The 15,671-nt window shown below is 37.0% G+C and overlaps 2 non-coding genes and 21 pseudogenes across 2 annotated transcripts; all 23 read right to left on the bottom strand.

Annotated features, from left to right (window-relative positions):
• Window positions 1–28: 28 nt before the first annotated feature.
• LOC145644854 (5S ribosomal RNA) lies at window positions 29–147 on the bottom strand (annotated as a pseudogene).
• Window positions 148–938: 791 nt separating this feature from the next.
• On the bottom strand, window positions 939–1,057 carry LOC145648543 (5S ribosomal RNA; annotated as a pseudogene).
• Window positions 1,058–1,405: 348 nt separating this feature from the next.
• LOC145644128 (5S ribosomal RNA) lies at window positions 1,406–1,524 on the bottom strand (annotated as a pseudogene).
• A 791-nt stretch (window positions 1,525–2,315) lies between these two features.
• Window positions 2,316–2,434, bottom strand: LOC145648541 (5S ribosomal RNA; annotated as a pseudogene).
• Window positions 2,435–3,224: 790 nt separating this feature from the next.
• On the bottom strand, window positions 3,225–3,343 carry LOC145644853 (5S ribosomal RNA; annotated as a pseudogene).
• A 666-nt stretch (window positions 3,344–4,009) lies between these two features.
• Window positions 4,010–4,128, bottom strand: LOC145649372 (5S ribosomal RNA; annotated as a pseudogene).
• A 791-nt stretch (window positions 4,129–4,919) lies between these two features.
• LOC145648540 (5S ribosomal RNA) lies at window positions 4,920–5,038 on the bottom strand (annotated as a pseudogene).
• Window positions 5,039–5,386: 348 nt separating this feature from the next.
• On the bottom strand, window positions 5,387–5,505 carry LOC145649371 (5S ribosomal RNA; annotated as a pseudogene).
• A 792-nt stretch (window positions 5,506–6,297) lies between these two features.
• Window positions 6,298–6,416, bottom strand: LOC145648539 (5S ribosomal RNA; annotated as a pseudogene).
• Window positions 6,417–6,764: 348 nt separating this feature from the next.
• On the bottom strand, window positions 6,765–6,883 carry LOC145649370 (5S ribosomal RNA; annotated as a pseudogene).
• Window positions 6,884–7,674: 791 nt separating this feature from the next.
• Window positions 7,675–7,793, bottom strand: LOC145648538 (5S ribosomal RNA; annotated as a pseudogene).
• A 348-nt stretch (window positions 7,794–8,141) lies between these two features.
• On the bottom strand, window positions 8,142–8,260 carry LOC145649369 (5S ribosomal RNA; annotated as a pseudogene).
• A 349-nt stretch (window positions 8,261–8,609) lies between these two features.
• LOC145650558 (5S ribosomal RNA) lies at window positions 8,610–8,728 on the bottom strand (annotated as a pseudogene).
• Window positions 8,729–9,519: 791 nt separating this feature from the next.
• Window positions 9,520–9,638, bottom strand: LOC145648770 (5S ribosomal RNA; annotated as a pseudogene).
• An 885-nt stretch (window positions 9,639–10,523) lies between these two features.
• Window positions 10,524–10,642, bottom strand: LOC145644354 (5S ribosomal RNA; annotated as a pseudogene).
• A 352-nt stretch (window positions 10,643–10,994) lies between these two features.
• Window positions 10,995–11,113, bottom strand: LOC145647360 (5S ribosomal RNA; annotated as a pseudogene).
• A 667-nt stretch (window positions 11,114–11,780) lies between these two features.
• On the bottom strand, window positions 11,781–11,899 carry LOC145650227 (5S ribosomal RNA; annotated as a pseudogene).
• A 352-nt stretch (window positions 11,900–12,251) lies between these two features.
• On the bottom strand, window positions 12,252–12,370 carry LOC145647113 (5S ribosomal RNA; annotated as a pseudogene).
• A 667-nt stretch (window positions 12,371–13,037) lies between these two features.
• Window positions 13,038–13,156, bottom strand: LOC145650226 (5S ribosomal RNA; annotated as a pseudogene).
• Window positions 13,157–13,508: 352 nt separating this feature from the next.
• On the bottom strand, window positions 13,509–13,627 carry LOC145648766 (5S ribosomal RNA). Its single transcript, XR_014116499.1, has one exon. It is a non-coding gene; the product is annotated as a 5S ribosomal RNA (ribosomal RNA).
• Window positions 13,628–14,294: 667 nt separating this feature from the next.
• Window positions 14,295–14,413, bottom strand: LOC145650225 (5S ribosomal RNA; annotated as a pseudogene).
• Window positions 14,414–14,765: 352 nt separating this feature from the next.
• On the bottom strand, window positions 14,766–14,884 carry LOC145648755 (5S ribosomal RNA). The gene has a single exon (XR_014116498.1). It is a non-coding gene; the product is annotated as a 5S ribosomal RNA (ribosomal RNA).
• A 667-nt stretch (window positions 14,885–15,551) lies between these two features.
• LOC145650224 (5S ribosomal RNA) lies at window positions 15,552–15,670 on the bottom strand (annotated as a pseudogene).
• Window position 15,671: the final 1 nt, after the last annotated feature.

The following is a 15,671-nucleotide window of genomic DNA, read 5'->3' as shown; positions in this document are numbered from 1 at the left end:
TGAAAGTAAATTAAAGTGATGCAAGAAAAGCTTACAGCACCTGGTATACATAGGTAGGGTCCCACCTCAGTACTATCCAGGCCCAAACTTGCTTAGCTTCTAAGGTCAGAGGAGATTGGGCATTCTCAAGCTGGTGTGGCCGTAAGCCTTAAACACTTACTCAAATTGCCTAATCATAGCAAATATGATCAAAGACCAATCTGACAATTTTTTTTGTTAATCCCTGCACTTGACATTCTAGAATGTTATCTTGAATGTAAATTAAATGATGCAATAAAAGCTTACAACATCTGGTATACGGAGGCACTAACAGACAGTTTTTTGATGAATCACTGCACTTCACATTCAGACATGTGAGTTGGAGAGTAAATGAAAGTGATGCAAAAAAAACTTACAGCATCTGCTATTCCCAGGTGCTAACAGATAGTTTGAGTTAATTATTCACTGCACTTCAAATTTGAACATGATAGCTTGAACATAAATTAAAGGGATGCAATACAATCTTACAGCACCTGCTATTCCCTGGTACTAAAATATTTCTATTTAATCTGTACACTTCACATACAAACTTGACAGTTGCAGATTAAAGTAAAGTGATGCAACAAAAACTTACAGCATCTGCTATTCCCAGGTGCTAACAGATAGTTTTTTAAATTAATCACTGCATTTCACATCCTAGCATGTCATCTTGACAGTAAATTAAAGTGATGCAAGAGAAGCTTACAGCATCTCGTAGTCCAAGGTGCTAACATATAGTTTTTTGATGAATCACTGCACTTCACATTCAGGCATGTGAGTTGGAGAGTAAATGAAAGTGATGCAAAAAAAACTTACAGCATCTGCTATTCCCAGGTGCTAACAGATAGTTTTTTTTATTAATCACTGCACTTCACATTTGAGCATGTCAGCTTGAAAGTAAATTAAAGTGATGCAAGAAAAGCTTACAGCACCTGGTATTCCTAGGTAGGGTCCCACCTCAGTACTATCCAGGCCCAAACTTTCTTAGCTTCCAAGGTCAGATGAGATTGGGCGTTCTCAAGCTGGTGTGGCCGTAAGCCTTAAACACTTACTCAAATTGCCTAATCATAGCAAATATGATCAAAGACAAATCTGACATTTTTTTTATTAATCCCTGCACTTGACATTCTAGAATGTTATCTTGAATGTAAATTAAATGATGCAATAAAAGCTTACAACATCTGGTATACGGAGGCACTAACAGACAGTTTTTTGATGAATCACTGCACTTCACATTCAGGCATGTGAGTTGGAGAGTAAATGAAAGTGATGCAAAAAATTTACAGCATCAGCTATTCCCAGGTGCTAAGAGATGGTTTTTTTATTAATCACTGCACTTCACATTTGAGCATGTTAGCTTGAAAGTAAATTAAAGTGATGCAAGAAAAGCTTACAGCACCTGGTATTCCTAGGTAGGGTCCCGCCTCAGTACTATCCAGGACTAAACTTGCTTAGCTTCCAAGGTCAGATGAGATTGGGCATTCTCAAGCTGGTGTGGCCGTAAGCCTTAAACACTTACTCAAATTGCCTAATCATAGCAAATATGATCAAAGACCAATCTGACAATTTTTTTTGTTAATCCCTGCACTTGACATTCTAGAATGTTATCTTGAATGTAAATTAAATGATGCAATAAAAGCTTACAACATCTGGTATACGGAGGCACTAACAGACAGTTTTTTGATGAATCACTGCACTTCACATTCAGGCATGTGAGTTGGAGAGTAAATGAAAGTGATGCAAAAAAAACTTACAGCATCTGCTATTCCCAGGTGCTAACAGATAGTTTGAGTTAATTATTCACTGCACTTCAAATTTGAACATGATAGCTTGAACATAAATTAAAGGGATGCAATACAATCTTACAGCACCTGCTATTCCCTGGTACTAAAATATTTCTATTTAATCTGTACACTTCACATACAAACTTGACAGTTGCAGATTAAAGTAAAGTGATGCAACAAAAACTTACAGCATCTGCTATTCCCAGGTGCTAACAGATAGTTTTTTAAATTAATCACTGCATTTCACATCCTAGCATGTCATCTTGACAGTAAATTAAAGTGATGCAAGAGAAGCTTACAGCATCTCGTAGTCCAAGGTGCTAACATATAGTTTTTTGATGAATCACTGCACTTCACATTCAGGCATGTGAGTTGGAGAGTAAATGAAAGTGATGCAAAAAAAACTTACAGCATCTGCTATTCCCAGGTGCTAACAGATAGTTTTTTTTATTAATCACTGCACTTCACATTTGAGCATGTCAGCTTGAAAGTAAATTAAAGTGATGCAAGAAAAGCTTACAGCACCTGGTATTCCTAGGTAGGGTCCCACCTCAGTACTATCCAGGCCCAAACTTTCTTAGCTTCCAAGGTCAGATGAGATTGGGCGTTCTCAAGCTGGTGTGGCCGTAAGCCTTAAACACTTACTCAAATTGCCTAATCATAGCAAATATGATCAAAGACAAATCTGACAATTTTTTTATTAATCCCTGCACTTGACATTCTAGAATGTTATCTTGAATGTAAATTAAATGATGCAATAAAAGCTTACAACATCTGGTATACGGAGGCACTAACAGACAGTTTTTTGATGAATCACTGCACTTCACATTCAGGCATGTGAGTTGGAGAGTAAATGAAAGTGATGCAAAAAAAACTTACAGCATCTGCTATTCCCAGGTGCTAACAGATAGTTTGAGTTAATTATTCACTGCACTTCAAATTTGAATATGATAGCTTGAACATAAATTAAAGGGATGCAATACAATCTTACAGCACCTGCTATTCCCTGGTACTAAAATATTTCTATTTAATCTGTACACTTCACATACAAGCTTGTCAGTTGCAGATTAAAGTAAAGTGATGCAACAAAAACTTACAGCATTTGCTATTCCCAGGTGCTAACAGATATTTTTTTTAATTAATCACTGCACTTCACATCCTAGCATGTCATCTTGAAAGTAAATTAAAGTGATGCAAGAGAAGCTTACAGCATCTCGTAGTCCAAGGTGCTAACAGATAGATTTTTGAGGAATCACTGCACTTCACATTCAGGCATGTGAGTTGGAGAGTAAATGAAAGTGATGCAAAAAAAACTTACAGCATCTGCTATTCCCAGGTGCTAACAGATTGTTTTTTTTATTAATCACTGCACTTCACATTTGAGCATGTCAGCTTGAAAGTAAATTAAAGTGATGCAAGAAAAGCTTACAGCACCTGGTATACATAGGTAGGGTCCCACCTCAGTACTATCCAGGCCCAAACTTGCTTAGCTTCTAAGGTCAGAGGAGATTGGGCATTCTCAAGCTGGTGTGGCCGTAAGCCTTAAACACTTACTCAAATTGCCTAATCATAGCAAATATGATCAAAGACCAATCTGACAATTTTTTTTATTAATCCCTGCACTTGACATTCTAGAATGTTATCTTGAATGTAATTAAATGATGCAATAAAAGCTTACAATACGGAGTTGGTATACGGAGGCACTAATTATTCACTGCACTTCAAATTTGAACATGATAGCTTGAACATAAATTAAAGGGATGCAATACAATCTTACAGCACCTGCTATTCCCTGGTACTAAAATATTTCTATTTAATCTGTACACTTCACATACAAGCTTGTCAGTTGCAGATTAAAGTAAAGTGATGCAACAAAAACTTACAGCATCTGCTATTCCCAGGTGCTAACAGATAGTTTTTTTAATTAATCACTGCATTTCACATCTTAGCATGTCATCTTGAAAGTAAATTAAAGTGATGCAAGAGAAGCTTACCGCATCTCGTAGTCCAAGGTGCTAACATATAGTTTTTTGATGAATCACTGCACTTCACATTCAGGCATGTGAGTTGGAGAGTAAATGAAAGTGATGCAAAAAACACTTACAGCATCTGCTATTCCCAGGTGCTAACAGATGGTTTTTTTATTAATCACTGCACTTCACATTTGAGCATGTTAGCTTGAAAGTAAATTAAAGTGATGCAAGAAAAGCTTACAGCACCTGGTATTCCTAGGTAGGGTCCCACCTCAGTACTATCCAGGACCAAACTTGCTTAGCTTCCAAGGTCAGATGAGATTGGGCATTCTCAAGCTGGTGTGGCCGTAAGCCTTAAACACTTACTCAAATTGCCTAATCATAGCAAATATGATCAAAGACCAATCTGACAATTTTTTTTGTTAATCCCTGCACTTGACATTCTAGAATGTTATCTTGAATGTAAATTAAATGATGCAATAAAAGCTTACAACATCTGGTATACGGAGGCACTAACAGACAGTTTTTTGATGAATCACTGCACTTCACATTCAGGCATGTGAGTTGGAGAGTAAATGAAAGTGATGCAAAAAAAACTTACAGCATCTGCTATTCCCAGGTGCTAACAGATAGTTTGAGTTAATTATTCACTGCACTTCAAATTTGAACATGATAGCTTGAACATAAATTAAAGGGATGCAATACAATCTTACAGCACCTGCTATTCCCTGGTACTAAAATATTTCTATTTAATCTGTACACTTCACATACAAACTTGACAGTTGCAGATTAAAGTAAAGTGATGCAACAAAAACTTACAGCATCTGCTATTCCCAGGTGCTAACAGATAGTTTTTTAAATTAATCACTGCATTTCACATCCTAGCATGTCATCTTGACAGTAAATTAAAGTGATGCAAGAGAAGCTTACAGCATCTCGTAGTCCAAGGTGCTAACATATAGTTTTTTGATGAATCACTGCACTTCACATTCAGGCATGTGAGTTGGAGAGTAAATGAAAGTGATGCAAAAAAAACTTACAGCATCTGCTATTCCCAGGTGCTAACAGATAGTTTTTTTTATTAATCACTGCACTTCACATTTGAGCATGTCAGCTTGAAAGTAAATTAAAGTGATGCAAGAAAAGCTTACAGCACCTGGTATTCCTAGGTAGGGTCCCACCTCAGTACTATCCAGGCCCAAACTTTCTTAGCTTCCAAGGTCAGATGAGATTGGGCGTTCTCAAGCTGGTGTGGCCGTAAGCCTTAAACACTTACTCAAATTGCCTAATCATAGCAAATATGATCAAAGACAAATCTGACAATTTTTTTATTAATCCCTGCACTTCACATTCTAGAATGTTATCTTGAATGTAAATTAATTGATGCAATAAAAGCTTACAACATCTGGTATACGGAGGCACTAACAGACAGTTTTTTGATGAATCACTGCACTTCACATTCAGGCATGTGAGTTGGAGAGTAAATGAAAGTGATGCAAAAAATATACAGCATCAGCTATTCCCAGGTGCTAAGAGATGGTTTTTTTATTAATCACTGCACTTCACATTTGAGCATGTTAGCTTGAAAGTAAATTAAAGTGATGCAAGAAAAGCTTACAGCACCTGGTATTCCTAGGTAGGGTCCCACCTCAGTACTATCCAGGACCAAACTTGCTTAGCTTCCAAGGTCAGATGAGATTGGGCATTCTCAAGCTGGTGTGGCCGTAAGCCTTAAACACTTACTCAAATTGCCTAATCATAGCAAATATGATCAAAGACCAATCTGACAATTTTTTTTGTTAATCCCTGCACTTGACATTCTAGAATGTTATCTTGAATGTAAATTAAATGATGCAATAAAAGCTTACAACATCTGGTATACGGAGGCACTAACAGACAGTTTTTTGATGAATCACTGCACTTCACATTCAGGTATGTGAGTTGGAGAGTAAATGAAAGTGATGCAAAAAAAACTTACAGCATCTGCTATTCCCAGGTGCTAACAGATAGTTTGAGTTAATTATTCACTGCACTTCAAATTTGAACATGATAGCTTGAACATAAATTAAAGGGATGCAATACAATCTTACAGCACCTGCTATTCCCTGGTACTAAAATATTTCTATTTAATCTGTACACTTCACATACAAACTTGACAGTTGCAGATTAAAGTAAAGTGATGCAACAAAAACTTACAGCATCTGCTATTCCCAGGTGCTAACAGATAGTTTTTTAAATTAATCACTGCATTTCACATCCTAGCATGTCATCTTGACAGTAAATTAAAGTGATGCAAGAGAAGCTTACAGCATCTCGTAGTCCAAGGTGCTAACATATAGTTTTTAGATGAATCACTGCACTTCACATTCAGGCATGTGAGTTGGAGAGTAAATGAAAGTGATGCAAAAAAAACTTACAGCATCTGCTATTCCCAGGTGCTAACAGATAGTTTTTTTTTATTAATCACTGCACTTCACATTTGAGCATGTCAGCTTGAAAGTAAATTAAAGTGATGCAAGAAAAGCTTACAGCACCTGGTATTCCTAGGTAGGGTCCCACCTCAGTACTATCCAGGCCCAAACTTTCTTAGCTTCCAAGGTCAGATGAGATTGGGCGTTCTCAAGCTGGTGTGGCCGTAAGCCTTAAACACTTACTCAAATTGCCTAATCATAGCAAATATGATCAAAGACAAATCTGACAATTTTTTTATTAATCCCTGCACTTGACATTCTAGAATGTTATCTTGAATGTAAATTAAATGATGCAATAAAAGCTTACAACATCTGGTATACGGAGGCACTAACAGACAGTTTTTTGATGAATCACTGCACTTCACATTCAGGCATGTGAGTTGGAGAGTAAATGAAAGTGATGCAAAAAATTTACAGCATCGGCTATTCCCAGGTGCTAAGAGATGGTTTTTTTATTAATCACTGCACTTCACATTTGAGCATGTTAGCTTGAAAGTAAATTAAAGTGATGCAAGAAAAGCTTACAGCACCTGGTATTCCTAGGTAGGGTCCCACCTCAGTACTATCCAGGACCAAACTTGCTTAGCTTCCAAGGTCAGATGAGATTGGGCATTCTCAAGCTGGTGTGGCCGTAAGCCTTAAACACTTACTCAAATTGCCTAATCATAGCAAATATGATCAAAGACCAATCTGACAATTTTTTTTGTTAATCCCTGCACTTGACATTCTAGAATGTTATCTTGAATGTAAATTAAATGATGCAATAAAAGCTTACAACATCTGGTATACGGAGGCACTAACAGACAGTTTTTTGATGAATCACTGCACTTCACATTCAGGCATGTGAGTTGGAGAGTAAATGAAAGTGATGCAAAAAAAACTTACAGCATCTGCTATTCCCAGGTGCTAACAGATAGTTTGAGTTAATTATTCACTGCACTTCAAATTTGAACATGATAGCTTGAACATAAATTAAAGGGATGCAATACAATCTTACAGCACCTGCTATTCCCTGGTACTAAAATATTTCTATTTAATCTGTACACTTCACATACAAACTTGACAGTTGCAGATTAAAGTAAAGTGATGCAACAAAAACTTACAGCATCTGCTATTCCCAGGTGCTAACAGATAGTTTTTTAAATTAATCACTGCATTTCACATCCTAGCATGTCATCTTGACAGTAAATTAAAGTGATGCAAGAGAAGCTTACAGCATCTCGTAGTCCAAGGTGCTAACATATAGTTTTTAGATGAATCACTGCACTTCACATTCAGGCATGTGAGTTGGAGAGTAAATGAAAGTGATGCAAAAAAAACTTACAGCATCTGCTATTCCCAGGTGCTAACAGATAGTTTTTTTTATTAATCACTGCACTTCACATTTGAGCATGTCAGCTTGAAAGTAAATTAAAGTGATGCAAGAAAAGCTTACAGCACCTGGTATTCCTAGGTAGGGTCCCACCTCAGTACTATCCAGGCCCAAACTTTCTTAGCTTCCAAGGTCAGATGAGATTGGGCGTTCTCAAGCTGGTGTGGCCGTAAGCCTTAAACACTTACTCAAATTGCCTAATCATAGCAAATATGATCAAAGACAAATCTGACAATTTTTTTATTAATCCCTGCACTTGACATTCTAGAATGTTATCTTGAATGTAAATTAAATGATGCAATAAAAGCTTACAACATCTGGTATACGGAGGCACTAACAGACAGTTTTTTGATGAATCACTGCACTTCACATTCAGGCATGTGAGTTGGAGAGTAAATGAAAGTGATGCAAAAAATTTACAGCATCGGCTATTCCCAGGTGCTAAGAGATGGTTTTTTTATTAATCACTGCACTTCACATTTGAGCATGTTAGCTTGAAAGTAAATTAAAGTGATGCAAGAAAAGCTTACAGCACCTGGTATTCCTAGGTAGGGTCCCACCTCAGTACTATCCAGGACCAAACTTGCTTAGCTTCCAAGGTCAGATGAGATTGGGCATTCTCAAGCTGGTGTGGCCGTAAGCCTTAAACACTTACTCAAATTGCCTAATCATAGCAAATATGATCAAACACCAATCTGACAATTTTTTTTATTAATCCCTGCACTTGACATTCTAGAACGTTATCTTGAATGTAAATTAAATGATGCAATAAAAGCTTACAACATCTGGTATACGGAGGCACTAACAGACAGTTTTTTGATGAATCACTGCACTTCACATTCAGGCATGTGAGTTGGAGAGTAAATGAAAGTGATGCAAAAAATTTACAGCATCGGCTATTCCCAGGTGCTAAGAGATGGTTTTTTTATTAATCACTGCACTTCACATTTGAGCATGTTAGCTTGAAAGTAAATTAAAGTGATGCAAGAAAAGCTTACAGCACCTGGTATTCCTAGGTAGGGTCCCACCTCAGTACTATCCAGGACCAAATTTGCTTAGCTTCCAAGGTCAGATGAGATTGGGCATTCTCAAGCTGGTGTGGCCGTAAGCCTTAAACGCTTACTCAAATTGCCTAATCATAGCAAATATGATCAAAGACCAATCTGACAATTTTTTTTGTTAATCCCTGCACTTGACATTCTAGAATGTTATCTTGAATGTAAATTAAATGATGCAATAAAAGCTTACAACATCTGGTATACGGAGGCACTAACAGACAGTTTTTTGATGAATCACTGCACTTCACATTCAGACATGTGAGTTGGAGAGTAAATGAAAGTGATGCAAAAAAAACTTACAGCATCTGCTATTCCCAGGTGCTAACAGATAGTTTGAGTTAATTATTCACTGCACTTCAAATTTGAACATGATAGCTTGAACATAAATTAAAGGGATGCAATACAATCTTACAGCACCTGCTATTCCCTGGTACTAAAATATTTCTATTTAATCTGTACACTTCACATACAAACTTGACAGTTGCAGATTAAAGTAAAGTGATGCAACAAAAACTTACAGCATCTGCTATTCCCAGGTGCTAACAGATAGTTTTTTAAATTAATCACTGCATTTCACATCCTAGCATGTCATCTTGACAGTAAATTAAAGTGATGCAAGAGAAGCTTACAGCATCTCGTAGTCCAAGGTGCTAACATATAGTTTTTTGATGAATCACTGCACTTCACATTCAGGCATGTGAGTTGGAGAGTAAATGAAAGTGATGCAAAAAAAACTTACAGCATCGGCTATTCCCAGGTGCTAACAGATAGTTTTTTTTATTAATCACTGCACTTCACATTTGAGCATGTCAGCTTGAAAGTAAATTAAAGTGATGCAAGAAAAGCTTACAGCACCTGGTATTCCTAGGTAGGGTCCCACCTCAGTACTATCCAGGCCCAAACTTGCTTAGCTTCCAAGGTCAGATGAGATTGGGCGTTCTCAAGGTGGTGTGGCCATAAGCCTTATACGCTTACTCAAATTGCCTAATCATAGCAAATATGATCAAAGACCAATCTGACAATTTTTTTTATTAATCCCTGCACTTGACATTCTAGAATGTTTTCTTGAATGTAATTAAATGATGCAATAAAAGCTTACAATACGGAGCTGGTATACGGAGGCACTAATTATTCACTGCACTTCAAATTTGAACATGATAGCTTGAACATAAATTAAAGGGATGCAATACAATCTTACAGCACCTGCTATTCCCTGGTACTAAAATATTTCTATTTAATCTGTACACTTCACATACAAGCTTGTCAGTTGTAGATTAAAGTAAAGTGATGCAACAAAAACTTACAGCATCTGCTATTCCCAGGTGCTAACAGATAGTTTTTTTAATTAATCACTGCATTTCACATCTTAGCATGTCATCTTGACAGTAAATTAAAGTGATGCAAGAGAAGCTTACCGCATCTCGTAGTCCAAGGTGCTAACAGACAGTTTTTTGATGATTTACTGCACTTCACATTCAGGCATGTGAGTTGGAGAGTAAATGAAAGTGATGCAAAAAAAACTTACAGCATCTGCTATTCCCAGGTGCTAACAGATAGTTTGAGTTAATTATTCACTGCACTTCAAATTTGAACATGATAGCTTGAACATAAATTAAAGGGATGCAATACAATCTTACAGCACCTGTTATTCCCTGGTACTAAAATATTTCTATTTAATCTGTACACTTCACATACAAGCTTGTCAGTTGCAGATTAAAGTAAAGTGATGCAACAAAAACTTACAGCATCTGCTATTCCCAGGTGCTAACAGATAGTTTTTTTTATTAATCATTGCACTTCACATTTGAGCATGTCAGCGTGAAAGTAAATTAAAGTGATGCAAGAAAAGCTTACAGCAACTGGTATACATAGGTAGGGTCCCACCTCAGTACTATCCAGGCCCAAACTTGCTTAGCTTCCAAGGTCAGATGAGATTGGGCATTCTCAAGCTGGTGTGGCCGTAAGCCTTAAAGACTTACTCAAATTGCCTAATCATAGCAAATATGATCAAAGACCAATCTGACAATTTTTTTTATTAATCCCTGCAATTGACATTCTAGAATGTTATCTTGAATGTAAATTAAATGATGCAATAAAAGCTTACAACATCTGGTATACGGAGGCACTAACAGACAGTTTTTTGATGAATCACTGCACTTCACATTCAGGCATGTGAGTTGGAGAGTAAATGAAAGTGATGCAAAAAAAACTTACAGCATCGGCTATTCCCAGGTGCTAACAGATAGTTTTTTTTATTAATCACTGCACTTCACATTTGAGCATGTCAGCTTGAAAGTAAATTAAAGTGATGCAAGAAAAGCTTACAGCACCTGGTATTCCTAGGTAGGGTCCCACCTCAGTACTATCCAGGCCCAAACTTGCTTAGCTTCCAAGGTCAGATGAGATTGGGCATTCTCAAGCTGGTGTGGCCGTAAGCCTTATACGCTTACTCAAATTGCCTAATCATAGCAAATATGATCAAAGACCAATCTGACAATTTTTTTTATTAATCCCTGCACTTGACATTCTAGAATGTTATCTTGAATGTAATTAAATGATGCAATAAAAGCTTACAATACGGAGCTGGTATACGGAGGCACTAATTATTCACTGCACTTCAAATTTGAACATGATAGCTTGAACATAAATTAAAGGGATGCAATACAATCTTACAGCACCTGCTATTCCCTGGTACTAAAATATTTCTATTTAATCTGTACACTTCACATACAAGCTTGTCAGTTGTAGATTAAAGTAAAGTGATGCAACAAAAACTTACAGCATCTGCTATTCCCAGGTGCTAACAGATAGTTTTTTTAATTATTCACTGCATTTCACATCTTAGCATGTCATCTTGACAATAAATTAAAGTGATGCAAGAGAAGCTTACCGCATCTCGTAGTCCAAGGTGCTAACAGACAGTTTTTTGATGATTTACTGCACTTCACATTCAGGCATGTGAGTTGGAGAGTAAATGAAAGTGATGCAAAAAAAACTTACAGCATCTGCTATTCCCAGGTGCTAACAGATAGTTTTTTTTATTAATCATTGCACTTCACATTTGAGCATGTCAGCGTGAAAGTAAATTAAAGTGATGCAAGAAAAGCTTACAGCACCTGGTATACATAGGTAGGGTCCCACCTCAGTACTATCCAGGCCCAAACTTGCTTAGCTTCCAAGGTCAGATGAGATTGGGCATTCTCAAGCTGGTGTGGCCGTAAGCCTTAAACACTTACTCAAATTGCCTAATCATAGCAAATATGATCAAAGACCAATCTGACAATTTTTTTTATTAATCCCTGCAATTGACATTCTAGAATGTTATCTTGAATGTAAATTAAATGATGCAATAAAATCTTACAACATCTGGTATACGGAGGCACTAACAGACAGTTTTTTGATGAATCACTGCACTTCACATTCAGGCATGTGAGTTGGAGAGTAAATGAAAGTGATGCAAAAAAAACTTACAGCATCGGCTATTCCCAGGTGCTAACAGATAGTTTTTTTTATTAATCACTGCACTTCACATTTGAGCATGTCAGCTTGAAAGTAAATTAAAGTGATGCAAGAAAAGCTTACAGCACCTGGTATTCCTAGGTAGGGTCCCACCTCAGTACTATCCAGGCCCAAACTTGCTTAGCTTCCAAGGTCAGATGAGATTGGGCGTTCTCAAGCTGGTGTGGCCATAAGCCTTATACGCTTACTCAAATTGCCTAATCATAGCAAATATGATCAAAGACCAATCTGACAATTTTTTTTATTAATCCCTGCACTTGACATTCTAGAATGTTATCTTGAATGTAATTAAATGATGCAATAAAAGCTTACAATACGGAGCTGGTATACGGAGGCACTAATTATTCACTGCACTTCAAATTTGAACATGATAGCTTGAACATAAATTAAAGGGATGCAATACAATCTTACAGCACCTGCTATTCCCTGGTACTAAAATATTTCTATTTAATCTGTACACTTCACATACAAGCTTGTCAGTTGTAGATTAAAGTAAAGTGATGCAACAAAAACTTACAGCATCTGCTATTCCCAGTTGCTAACAGATAGTTTTTTTAATTATTCACTGCATTTCACATCTTAGCATGTCATCTTGACAGTAAATTAAAGTGATGCAAGAGAAGCTTACCGCATCTCGTAGTCCAAGGTGCTAACAGACAGTTTTTTGATGATTTACTGCACTTCACATTCAGGCATGTGAGTTGGAGAGTAAATGAAAGTGATGCAAAAAAAACTTACAGCATCTGCTATTCCCAGGTGCTAACAGATAGTTTTTTTTATTAATCATTGCACTTCACATTTGAGCATGTCAGCGTGAAAGTAAATTAAAGTGATGCAAGAAAAGCTTACAGCACCTGGTATACATAGGTAGGGTCCCACCTCAGTACTATCCAGGCCCAAACTTGCTTAGCTTCCAAGGTCAGATGAGATTGGGCATTCTCAAGCTGGTGTGGCCGTAAGCCTTAAACACTTAGTCAAATTGCCTAATCATAGCAAATATGATCAAAGACCAATCTGACAATTTTTTTTATTAATCCCTGCAATTGACATTCTAGAATGTTATCTTGAATGTAAATTAAATGATGCAATAAAAGCTTACAACATCTGGTATACGGAGGCACTAACAGACAGTTTTTTGATGAATCACTGCACTTCACATTCAGGCATGTGAGTTGGAGAGTAAATGAAAGTGATGCAAAAAAAACTTATAGCATCGGCTATTCCCAGGTGCTAACAGATAGTTTTTTTTATTAATCACTGCACTTCACATTTGAGCATCTCAGCTTGAAAGTAAATTAAAGTGATGCAAGAAAAGCTTACAGCACCTGGTATTCCTAGGTAGGGTCCCACCTCAGTACTATCCAGGCCCAAACTTGCTTAGCTTCCAAGGTCAGATGAGATTGGGCGTTCTCAAGCTGGTGTGGCCGTAAGCCTTATACGCTTACTCAAATTGCCTAATCATGGCAAATATGATCAAAGACCAATCAGACAATTTTTTTTATTAATCCCTGCACTTGACATTCTAGAATGTTATCTTGAATGTAATTAAATGATGCAATAAAAGCTTACAATACAGAGCTGGTATACGGAGGCACTAATTATTCACTGCACTTCAAATTTGAACATGATAGCTTGAACATAAATTAAAGGGATGCAATACAATCTTACAGCACCTGCTATTCCCTGGTTCTAAAATATTTCTATTTAATCTGTACACTTCACATACAAGCTTGTCAGTTGCAGATTAAAGTAAAGTGATGCAACAAAAACTTACAGCATCTGCTATTCCCAGGTGCTAACAGATAGTTTTTTTAATTATTCACTGCATTTCACATCTTAGCATGTCATCTTGACAGTAAATTAAAGTGATGCAAGAGAAGCTTACCGCATCTCGTAGTCCAAGGTGCTAAGAGACAGTTTTTTGATGATTTACTGCACTTCACATTCAGGCATGTGAGTTGGAGAGTAAATGAAAGTGATGCAAAAAAAACTTACAGCATCTGCTATTCCCAGGTGCTAACAGATAGTTTTTTTTATTAATCATTGCACTTCACATTTGAGCATGTCAGCGTGAAAGTAAATTAAAGTGATGCAAGAAAAGCTTACAGCACCTGGTATACATAGGTAGGGTCCCACCTCAGTACTATCCAGGCCCAAACTTGCTTAGCTTCCAAGGTCAGATGAGATTGGGCATTCTCAAGCTGGTGTGGCCGTAAGCCTTAAACACTTACTCAAATTGCCTAATCATAGCAAATATGATCAAAGACCAATCTGACAATTTTTTTTATTAATCCCTGCAATTGACATTCTAGAATGTTATCTTGAATGTAAATTAAATGATGCAATAAAAGCTTACAACATCTGGTATACGGAGGCACTAACAGACAGTTTTTTGATGAATCACTGCACTTCACATTCAGGCATGTGAGTTGGAGAGTAAATGAAAGTGATGCAAAAAAAACTTATAGCATCGGCTATTCCCAGGTGCTAACAGATAGTTTTTTTTATTAATCACTGCACTTCACATTTGAGCATCTCAGCTTGAAAGTAAATTAAAGTGATGCAAGAAAAGCTTACAGCACCTGGTATTCCTAGGTAGGGTCCCACCTCAGTACTATCCAGGCCCAAACTTGCTTAGCTTCCAAGGTCAGATGAGATTGGGCGTTCTCAAGCTGGTGTGGCCGTAAGCCTTATACGCTTACTCAAATTGCCTAATCATGGCAAATATGATCAAAGACCAATCAGACAATTTTTTTTATTAATCCCTGCACTTGACATTCTAGAATGTTATCTTGAATGTAATTAAATGATGCAATAAAAGCTTACAATACAGAGCTGGTATACGGAGGCACTAATTATTCACTGCACTTCAAATTTGAACATGATAGCTTGAACATAAATTAAAGGGATGCAATACAATCTTACAGCACCTGCTATTCCCTGGTTCTAAAATATTTCTATTTAATCTGTACACTTCACATACAAGCTTGTCAGTTGCAGATTAAAGTAAAGTGATGCAACAAAAACTTACAGCATCTGCTATTCCCAGGTGCTAACAGATAGTTTTTTTAATTATTCACTGCATTTCACATCTTAGCATGTCATCTTGACAGTAAATTAAAGTGATGCAAGAGAAGCTTACCGCATCTCGTAGTCCAAGGTGCTAAGAGACAGTTTTTTGATGATTTACTGCACTTCACATTCAGGCATGTGAGTTGGAGAGTAAATGAAAGTGATGCAAAAAAAACTTACAGCATCTGCTATTCCCAGGTGCTAACAGATAGTTTTTTTTATTAATCATTGCACTTCACATTTGAGCATGTCAGCGTGAAAGTAAATTAAAGTGATGCAAGAAAAGCTTACAGCACCTGGTATACATAGGTAGGGTCCCACCTCAGTACTATCCAGGCCCAAACTTGCTTAGCTTCCAAGGTCAGATGAGATTGGGCATTCTCAAGCTGGTGTGGCCGTAAGCC

This window comes from Electrophorus electricus, chromosome 13 (genome assembly GCF_041902795.1).
Source record: "Electrophorus electricus isolate QZ-2024a chromosome 13, ASM4190279v1, whole genome shotgun sequence".
Lineage (NCBI taxonomy): Eukaryota > Metazoa > Chordata > Actinopteri > Gymnotiformes > Gymnotidae > Electrophorus > Electrophorus electricus.
The sequence above is the reverse complement of the archived record's forward strand: the minus strand, read 5'-3'. Positions and strand labels throughout refer to the sequence as shown.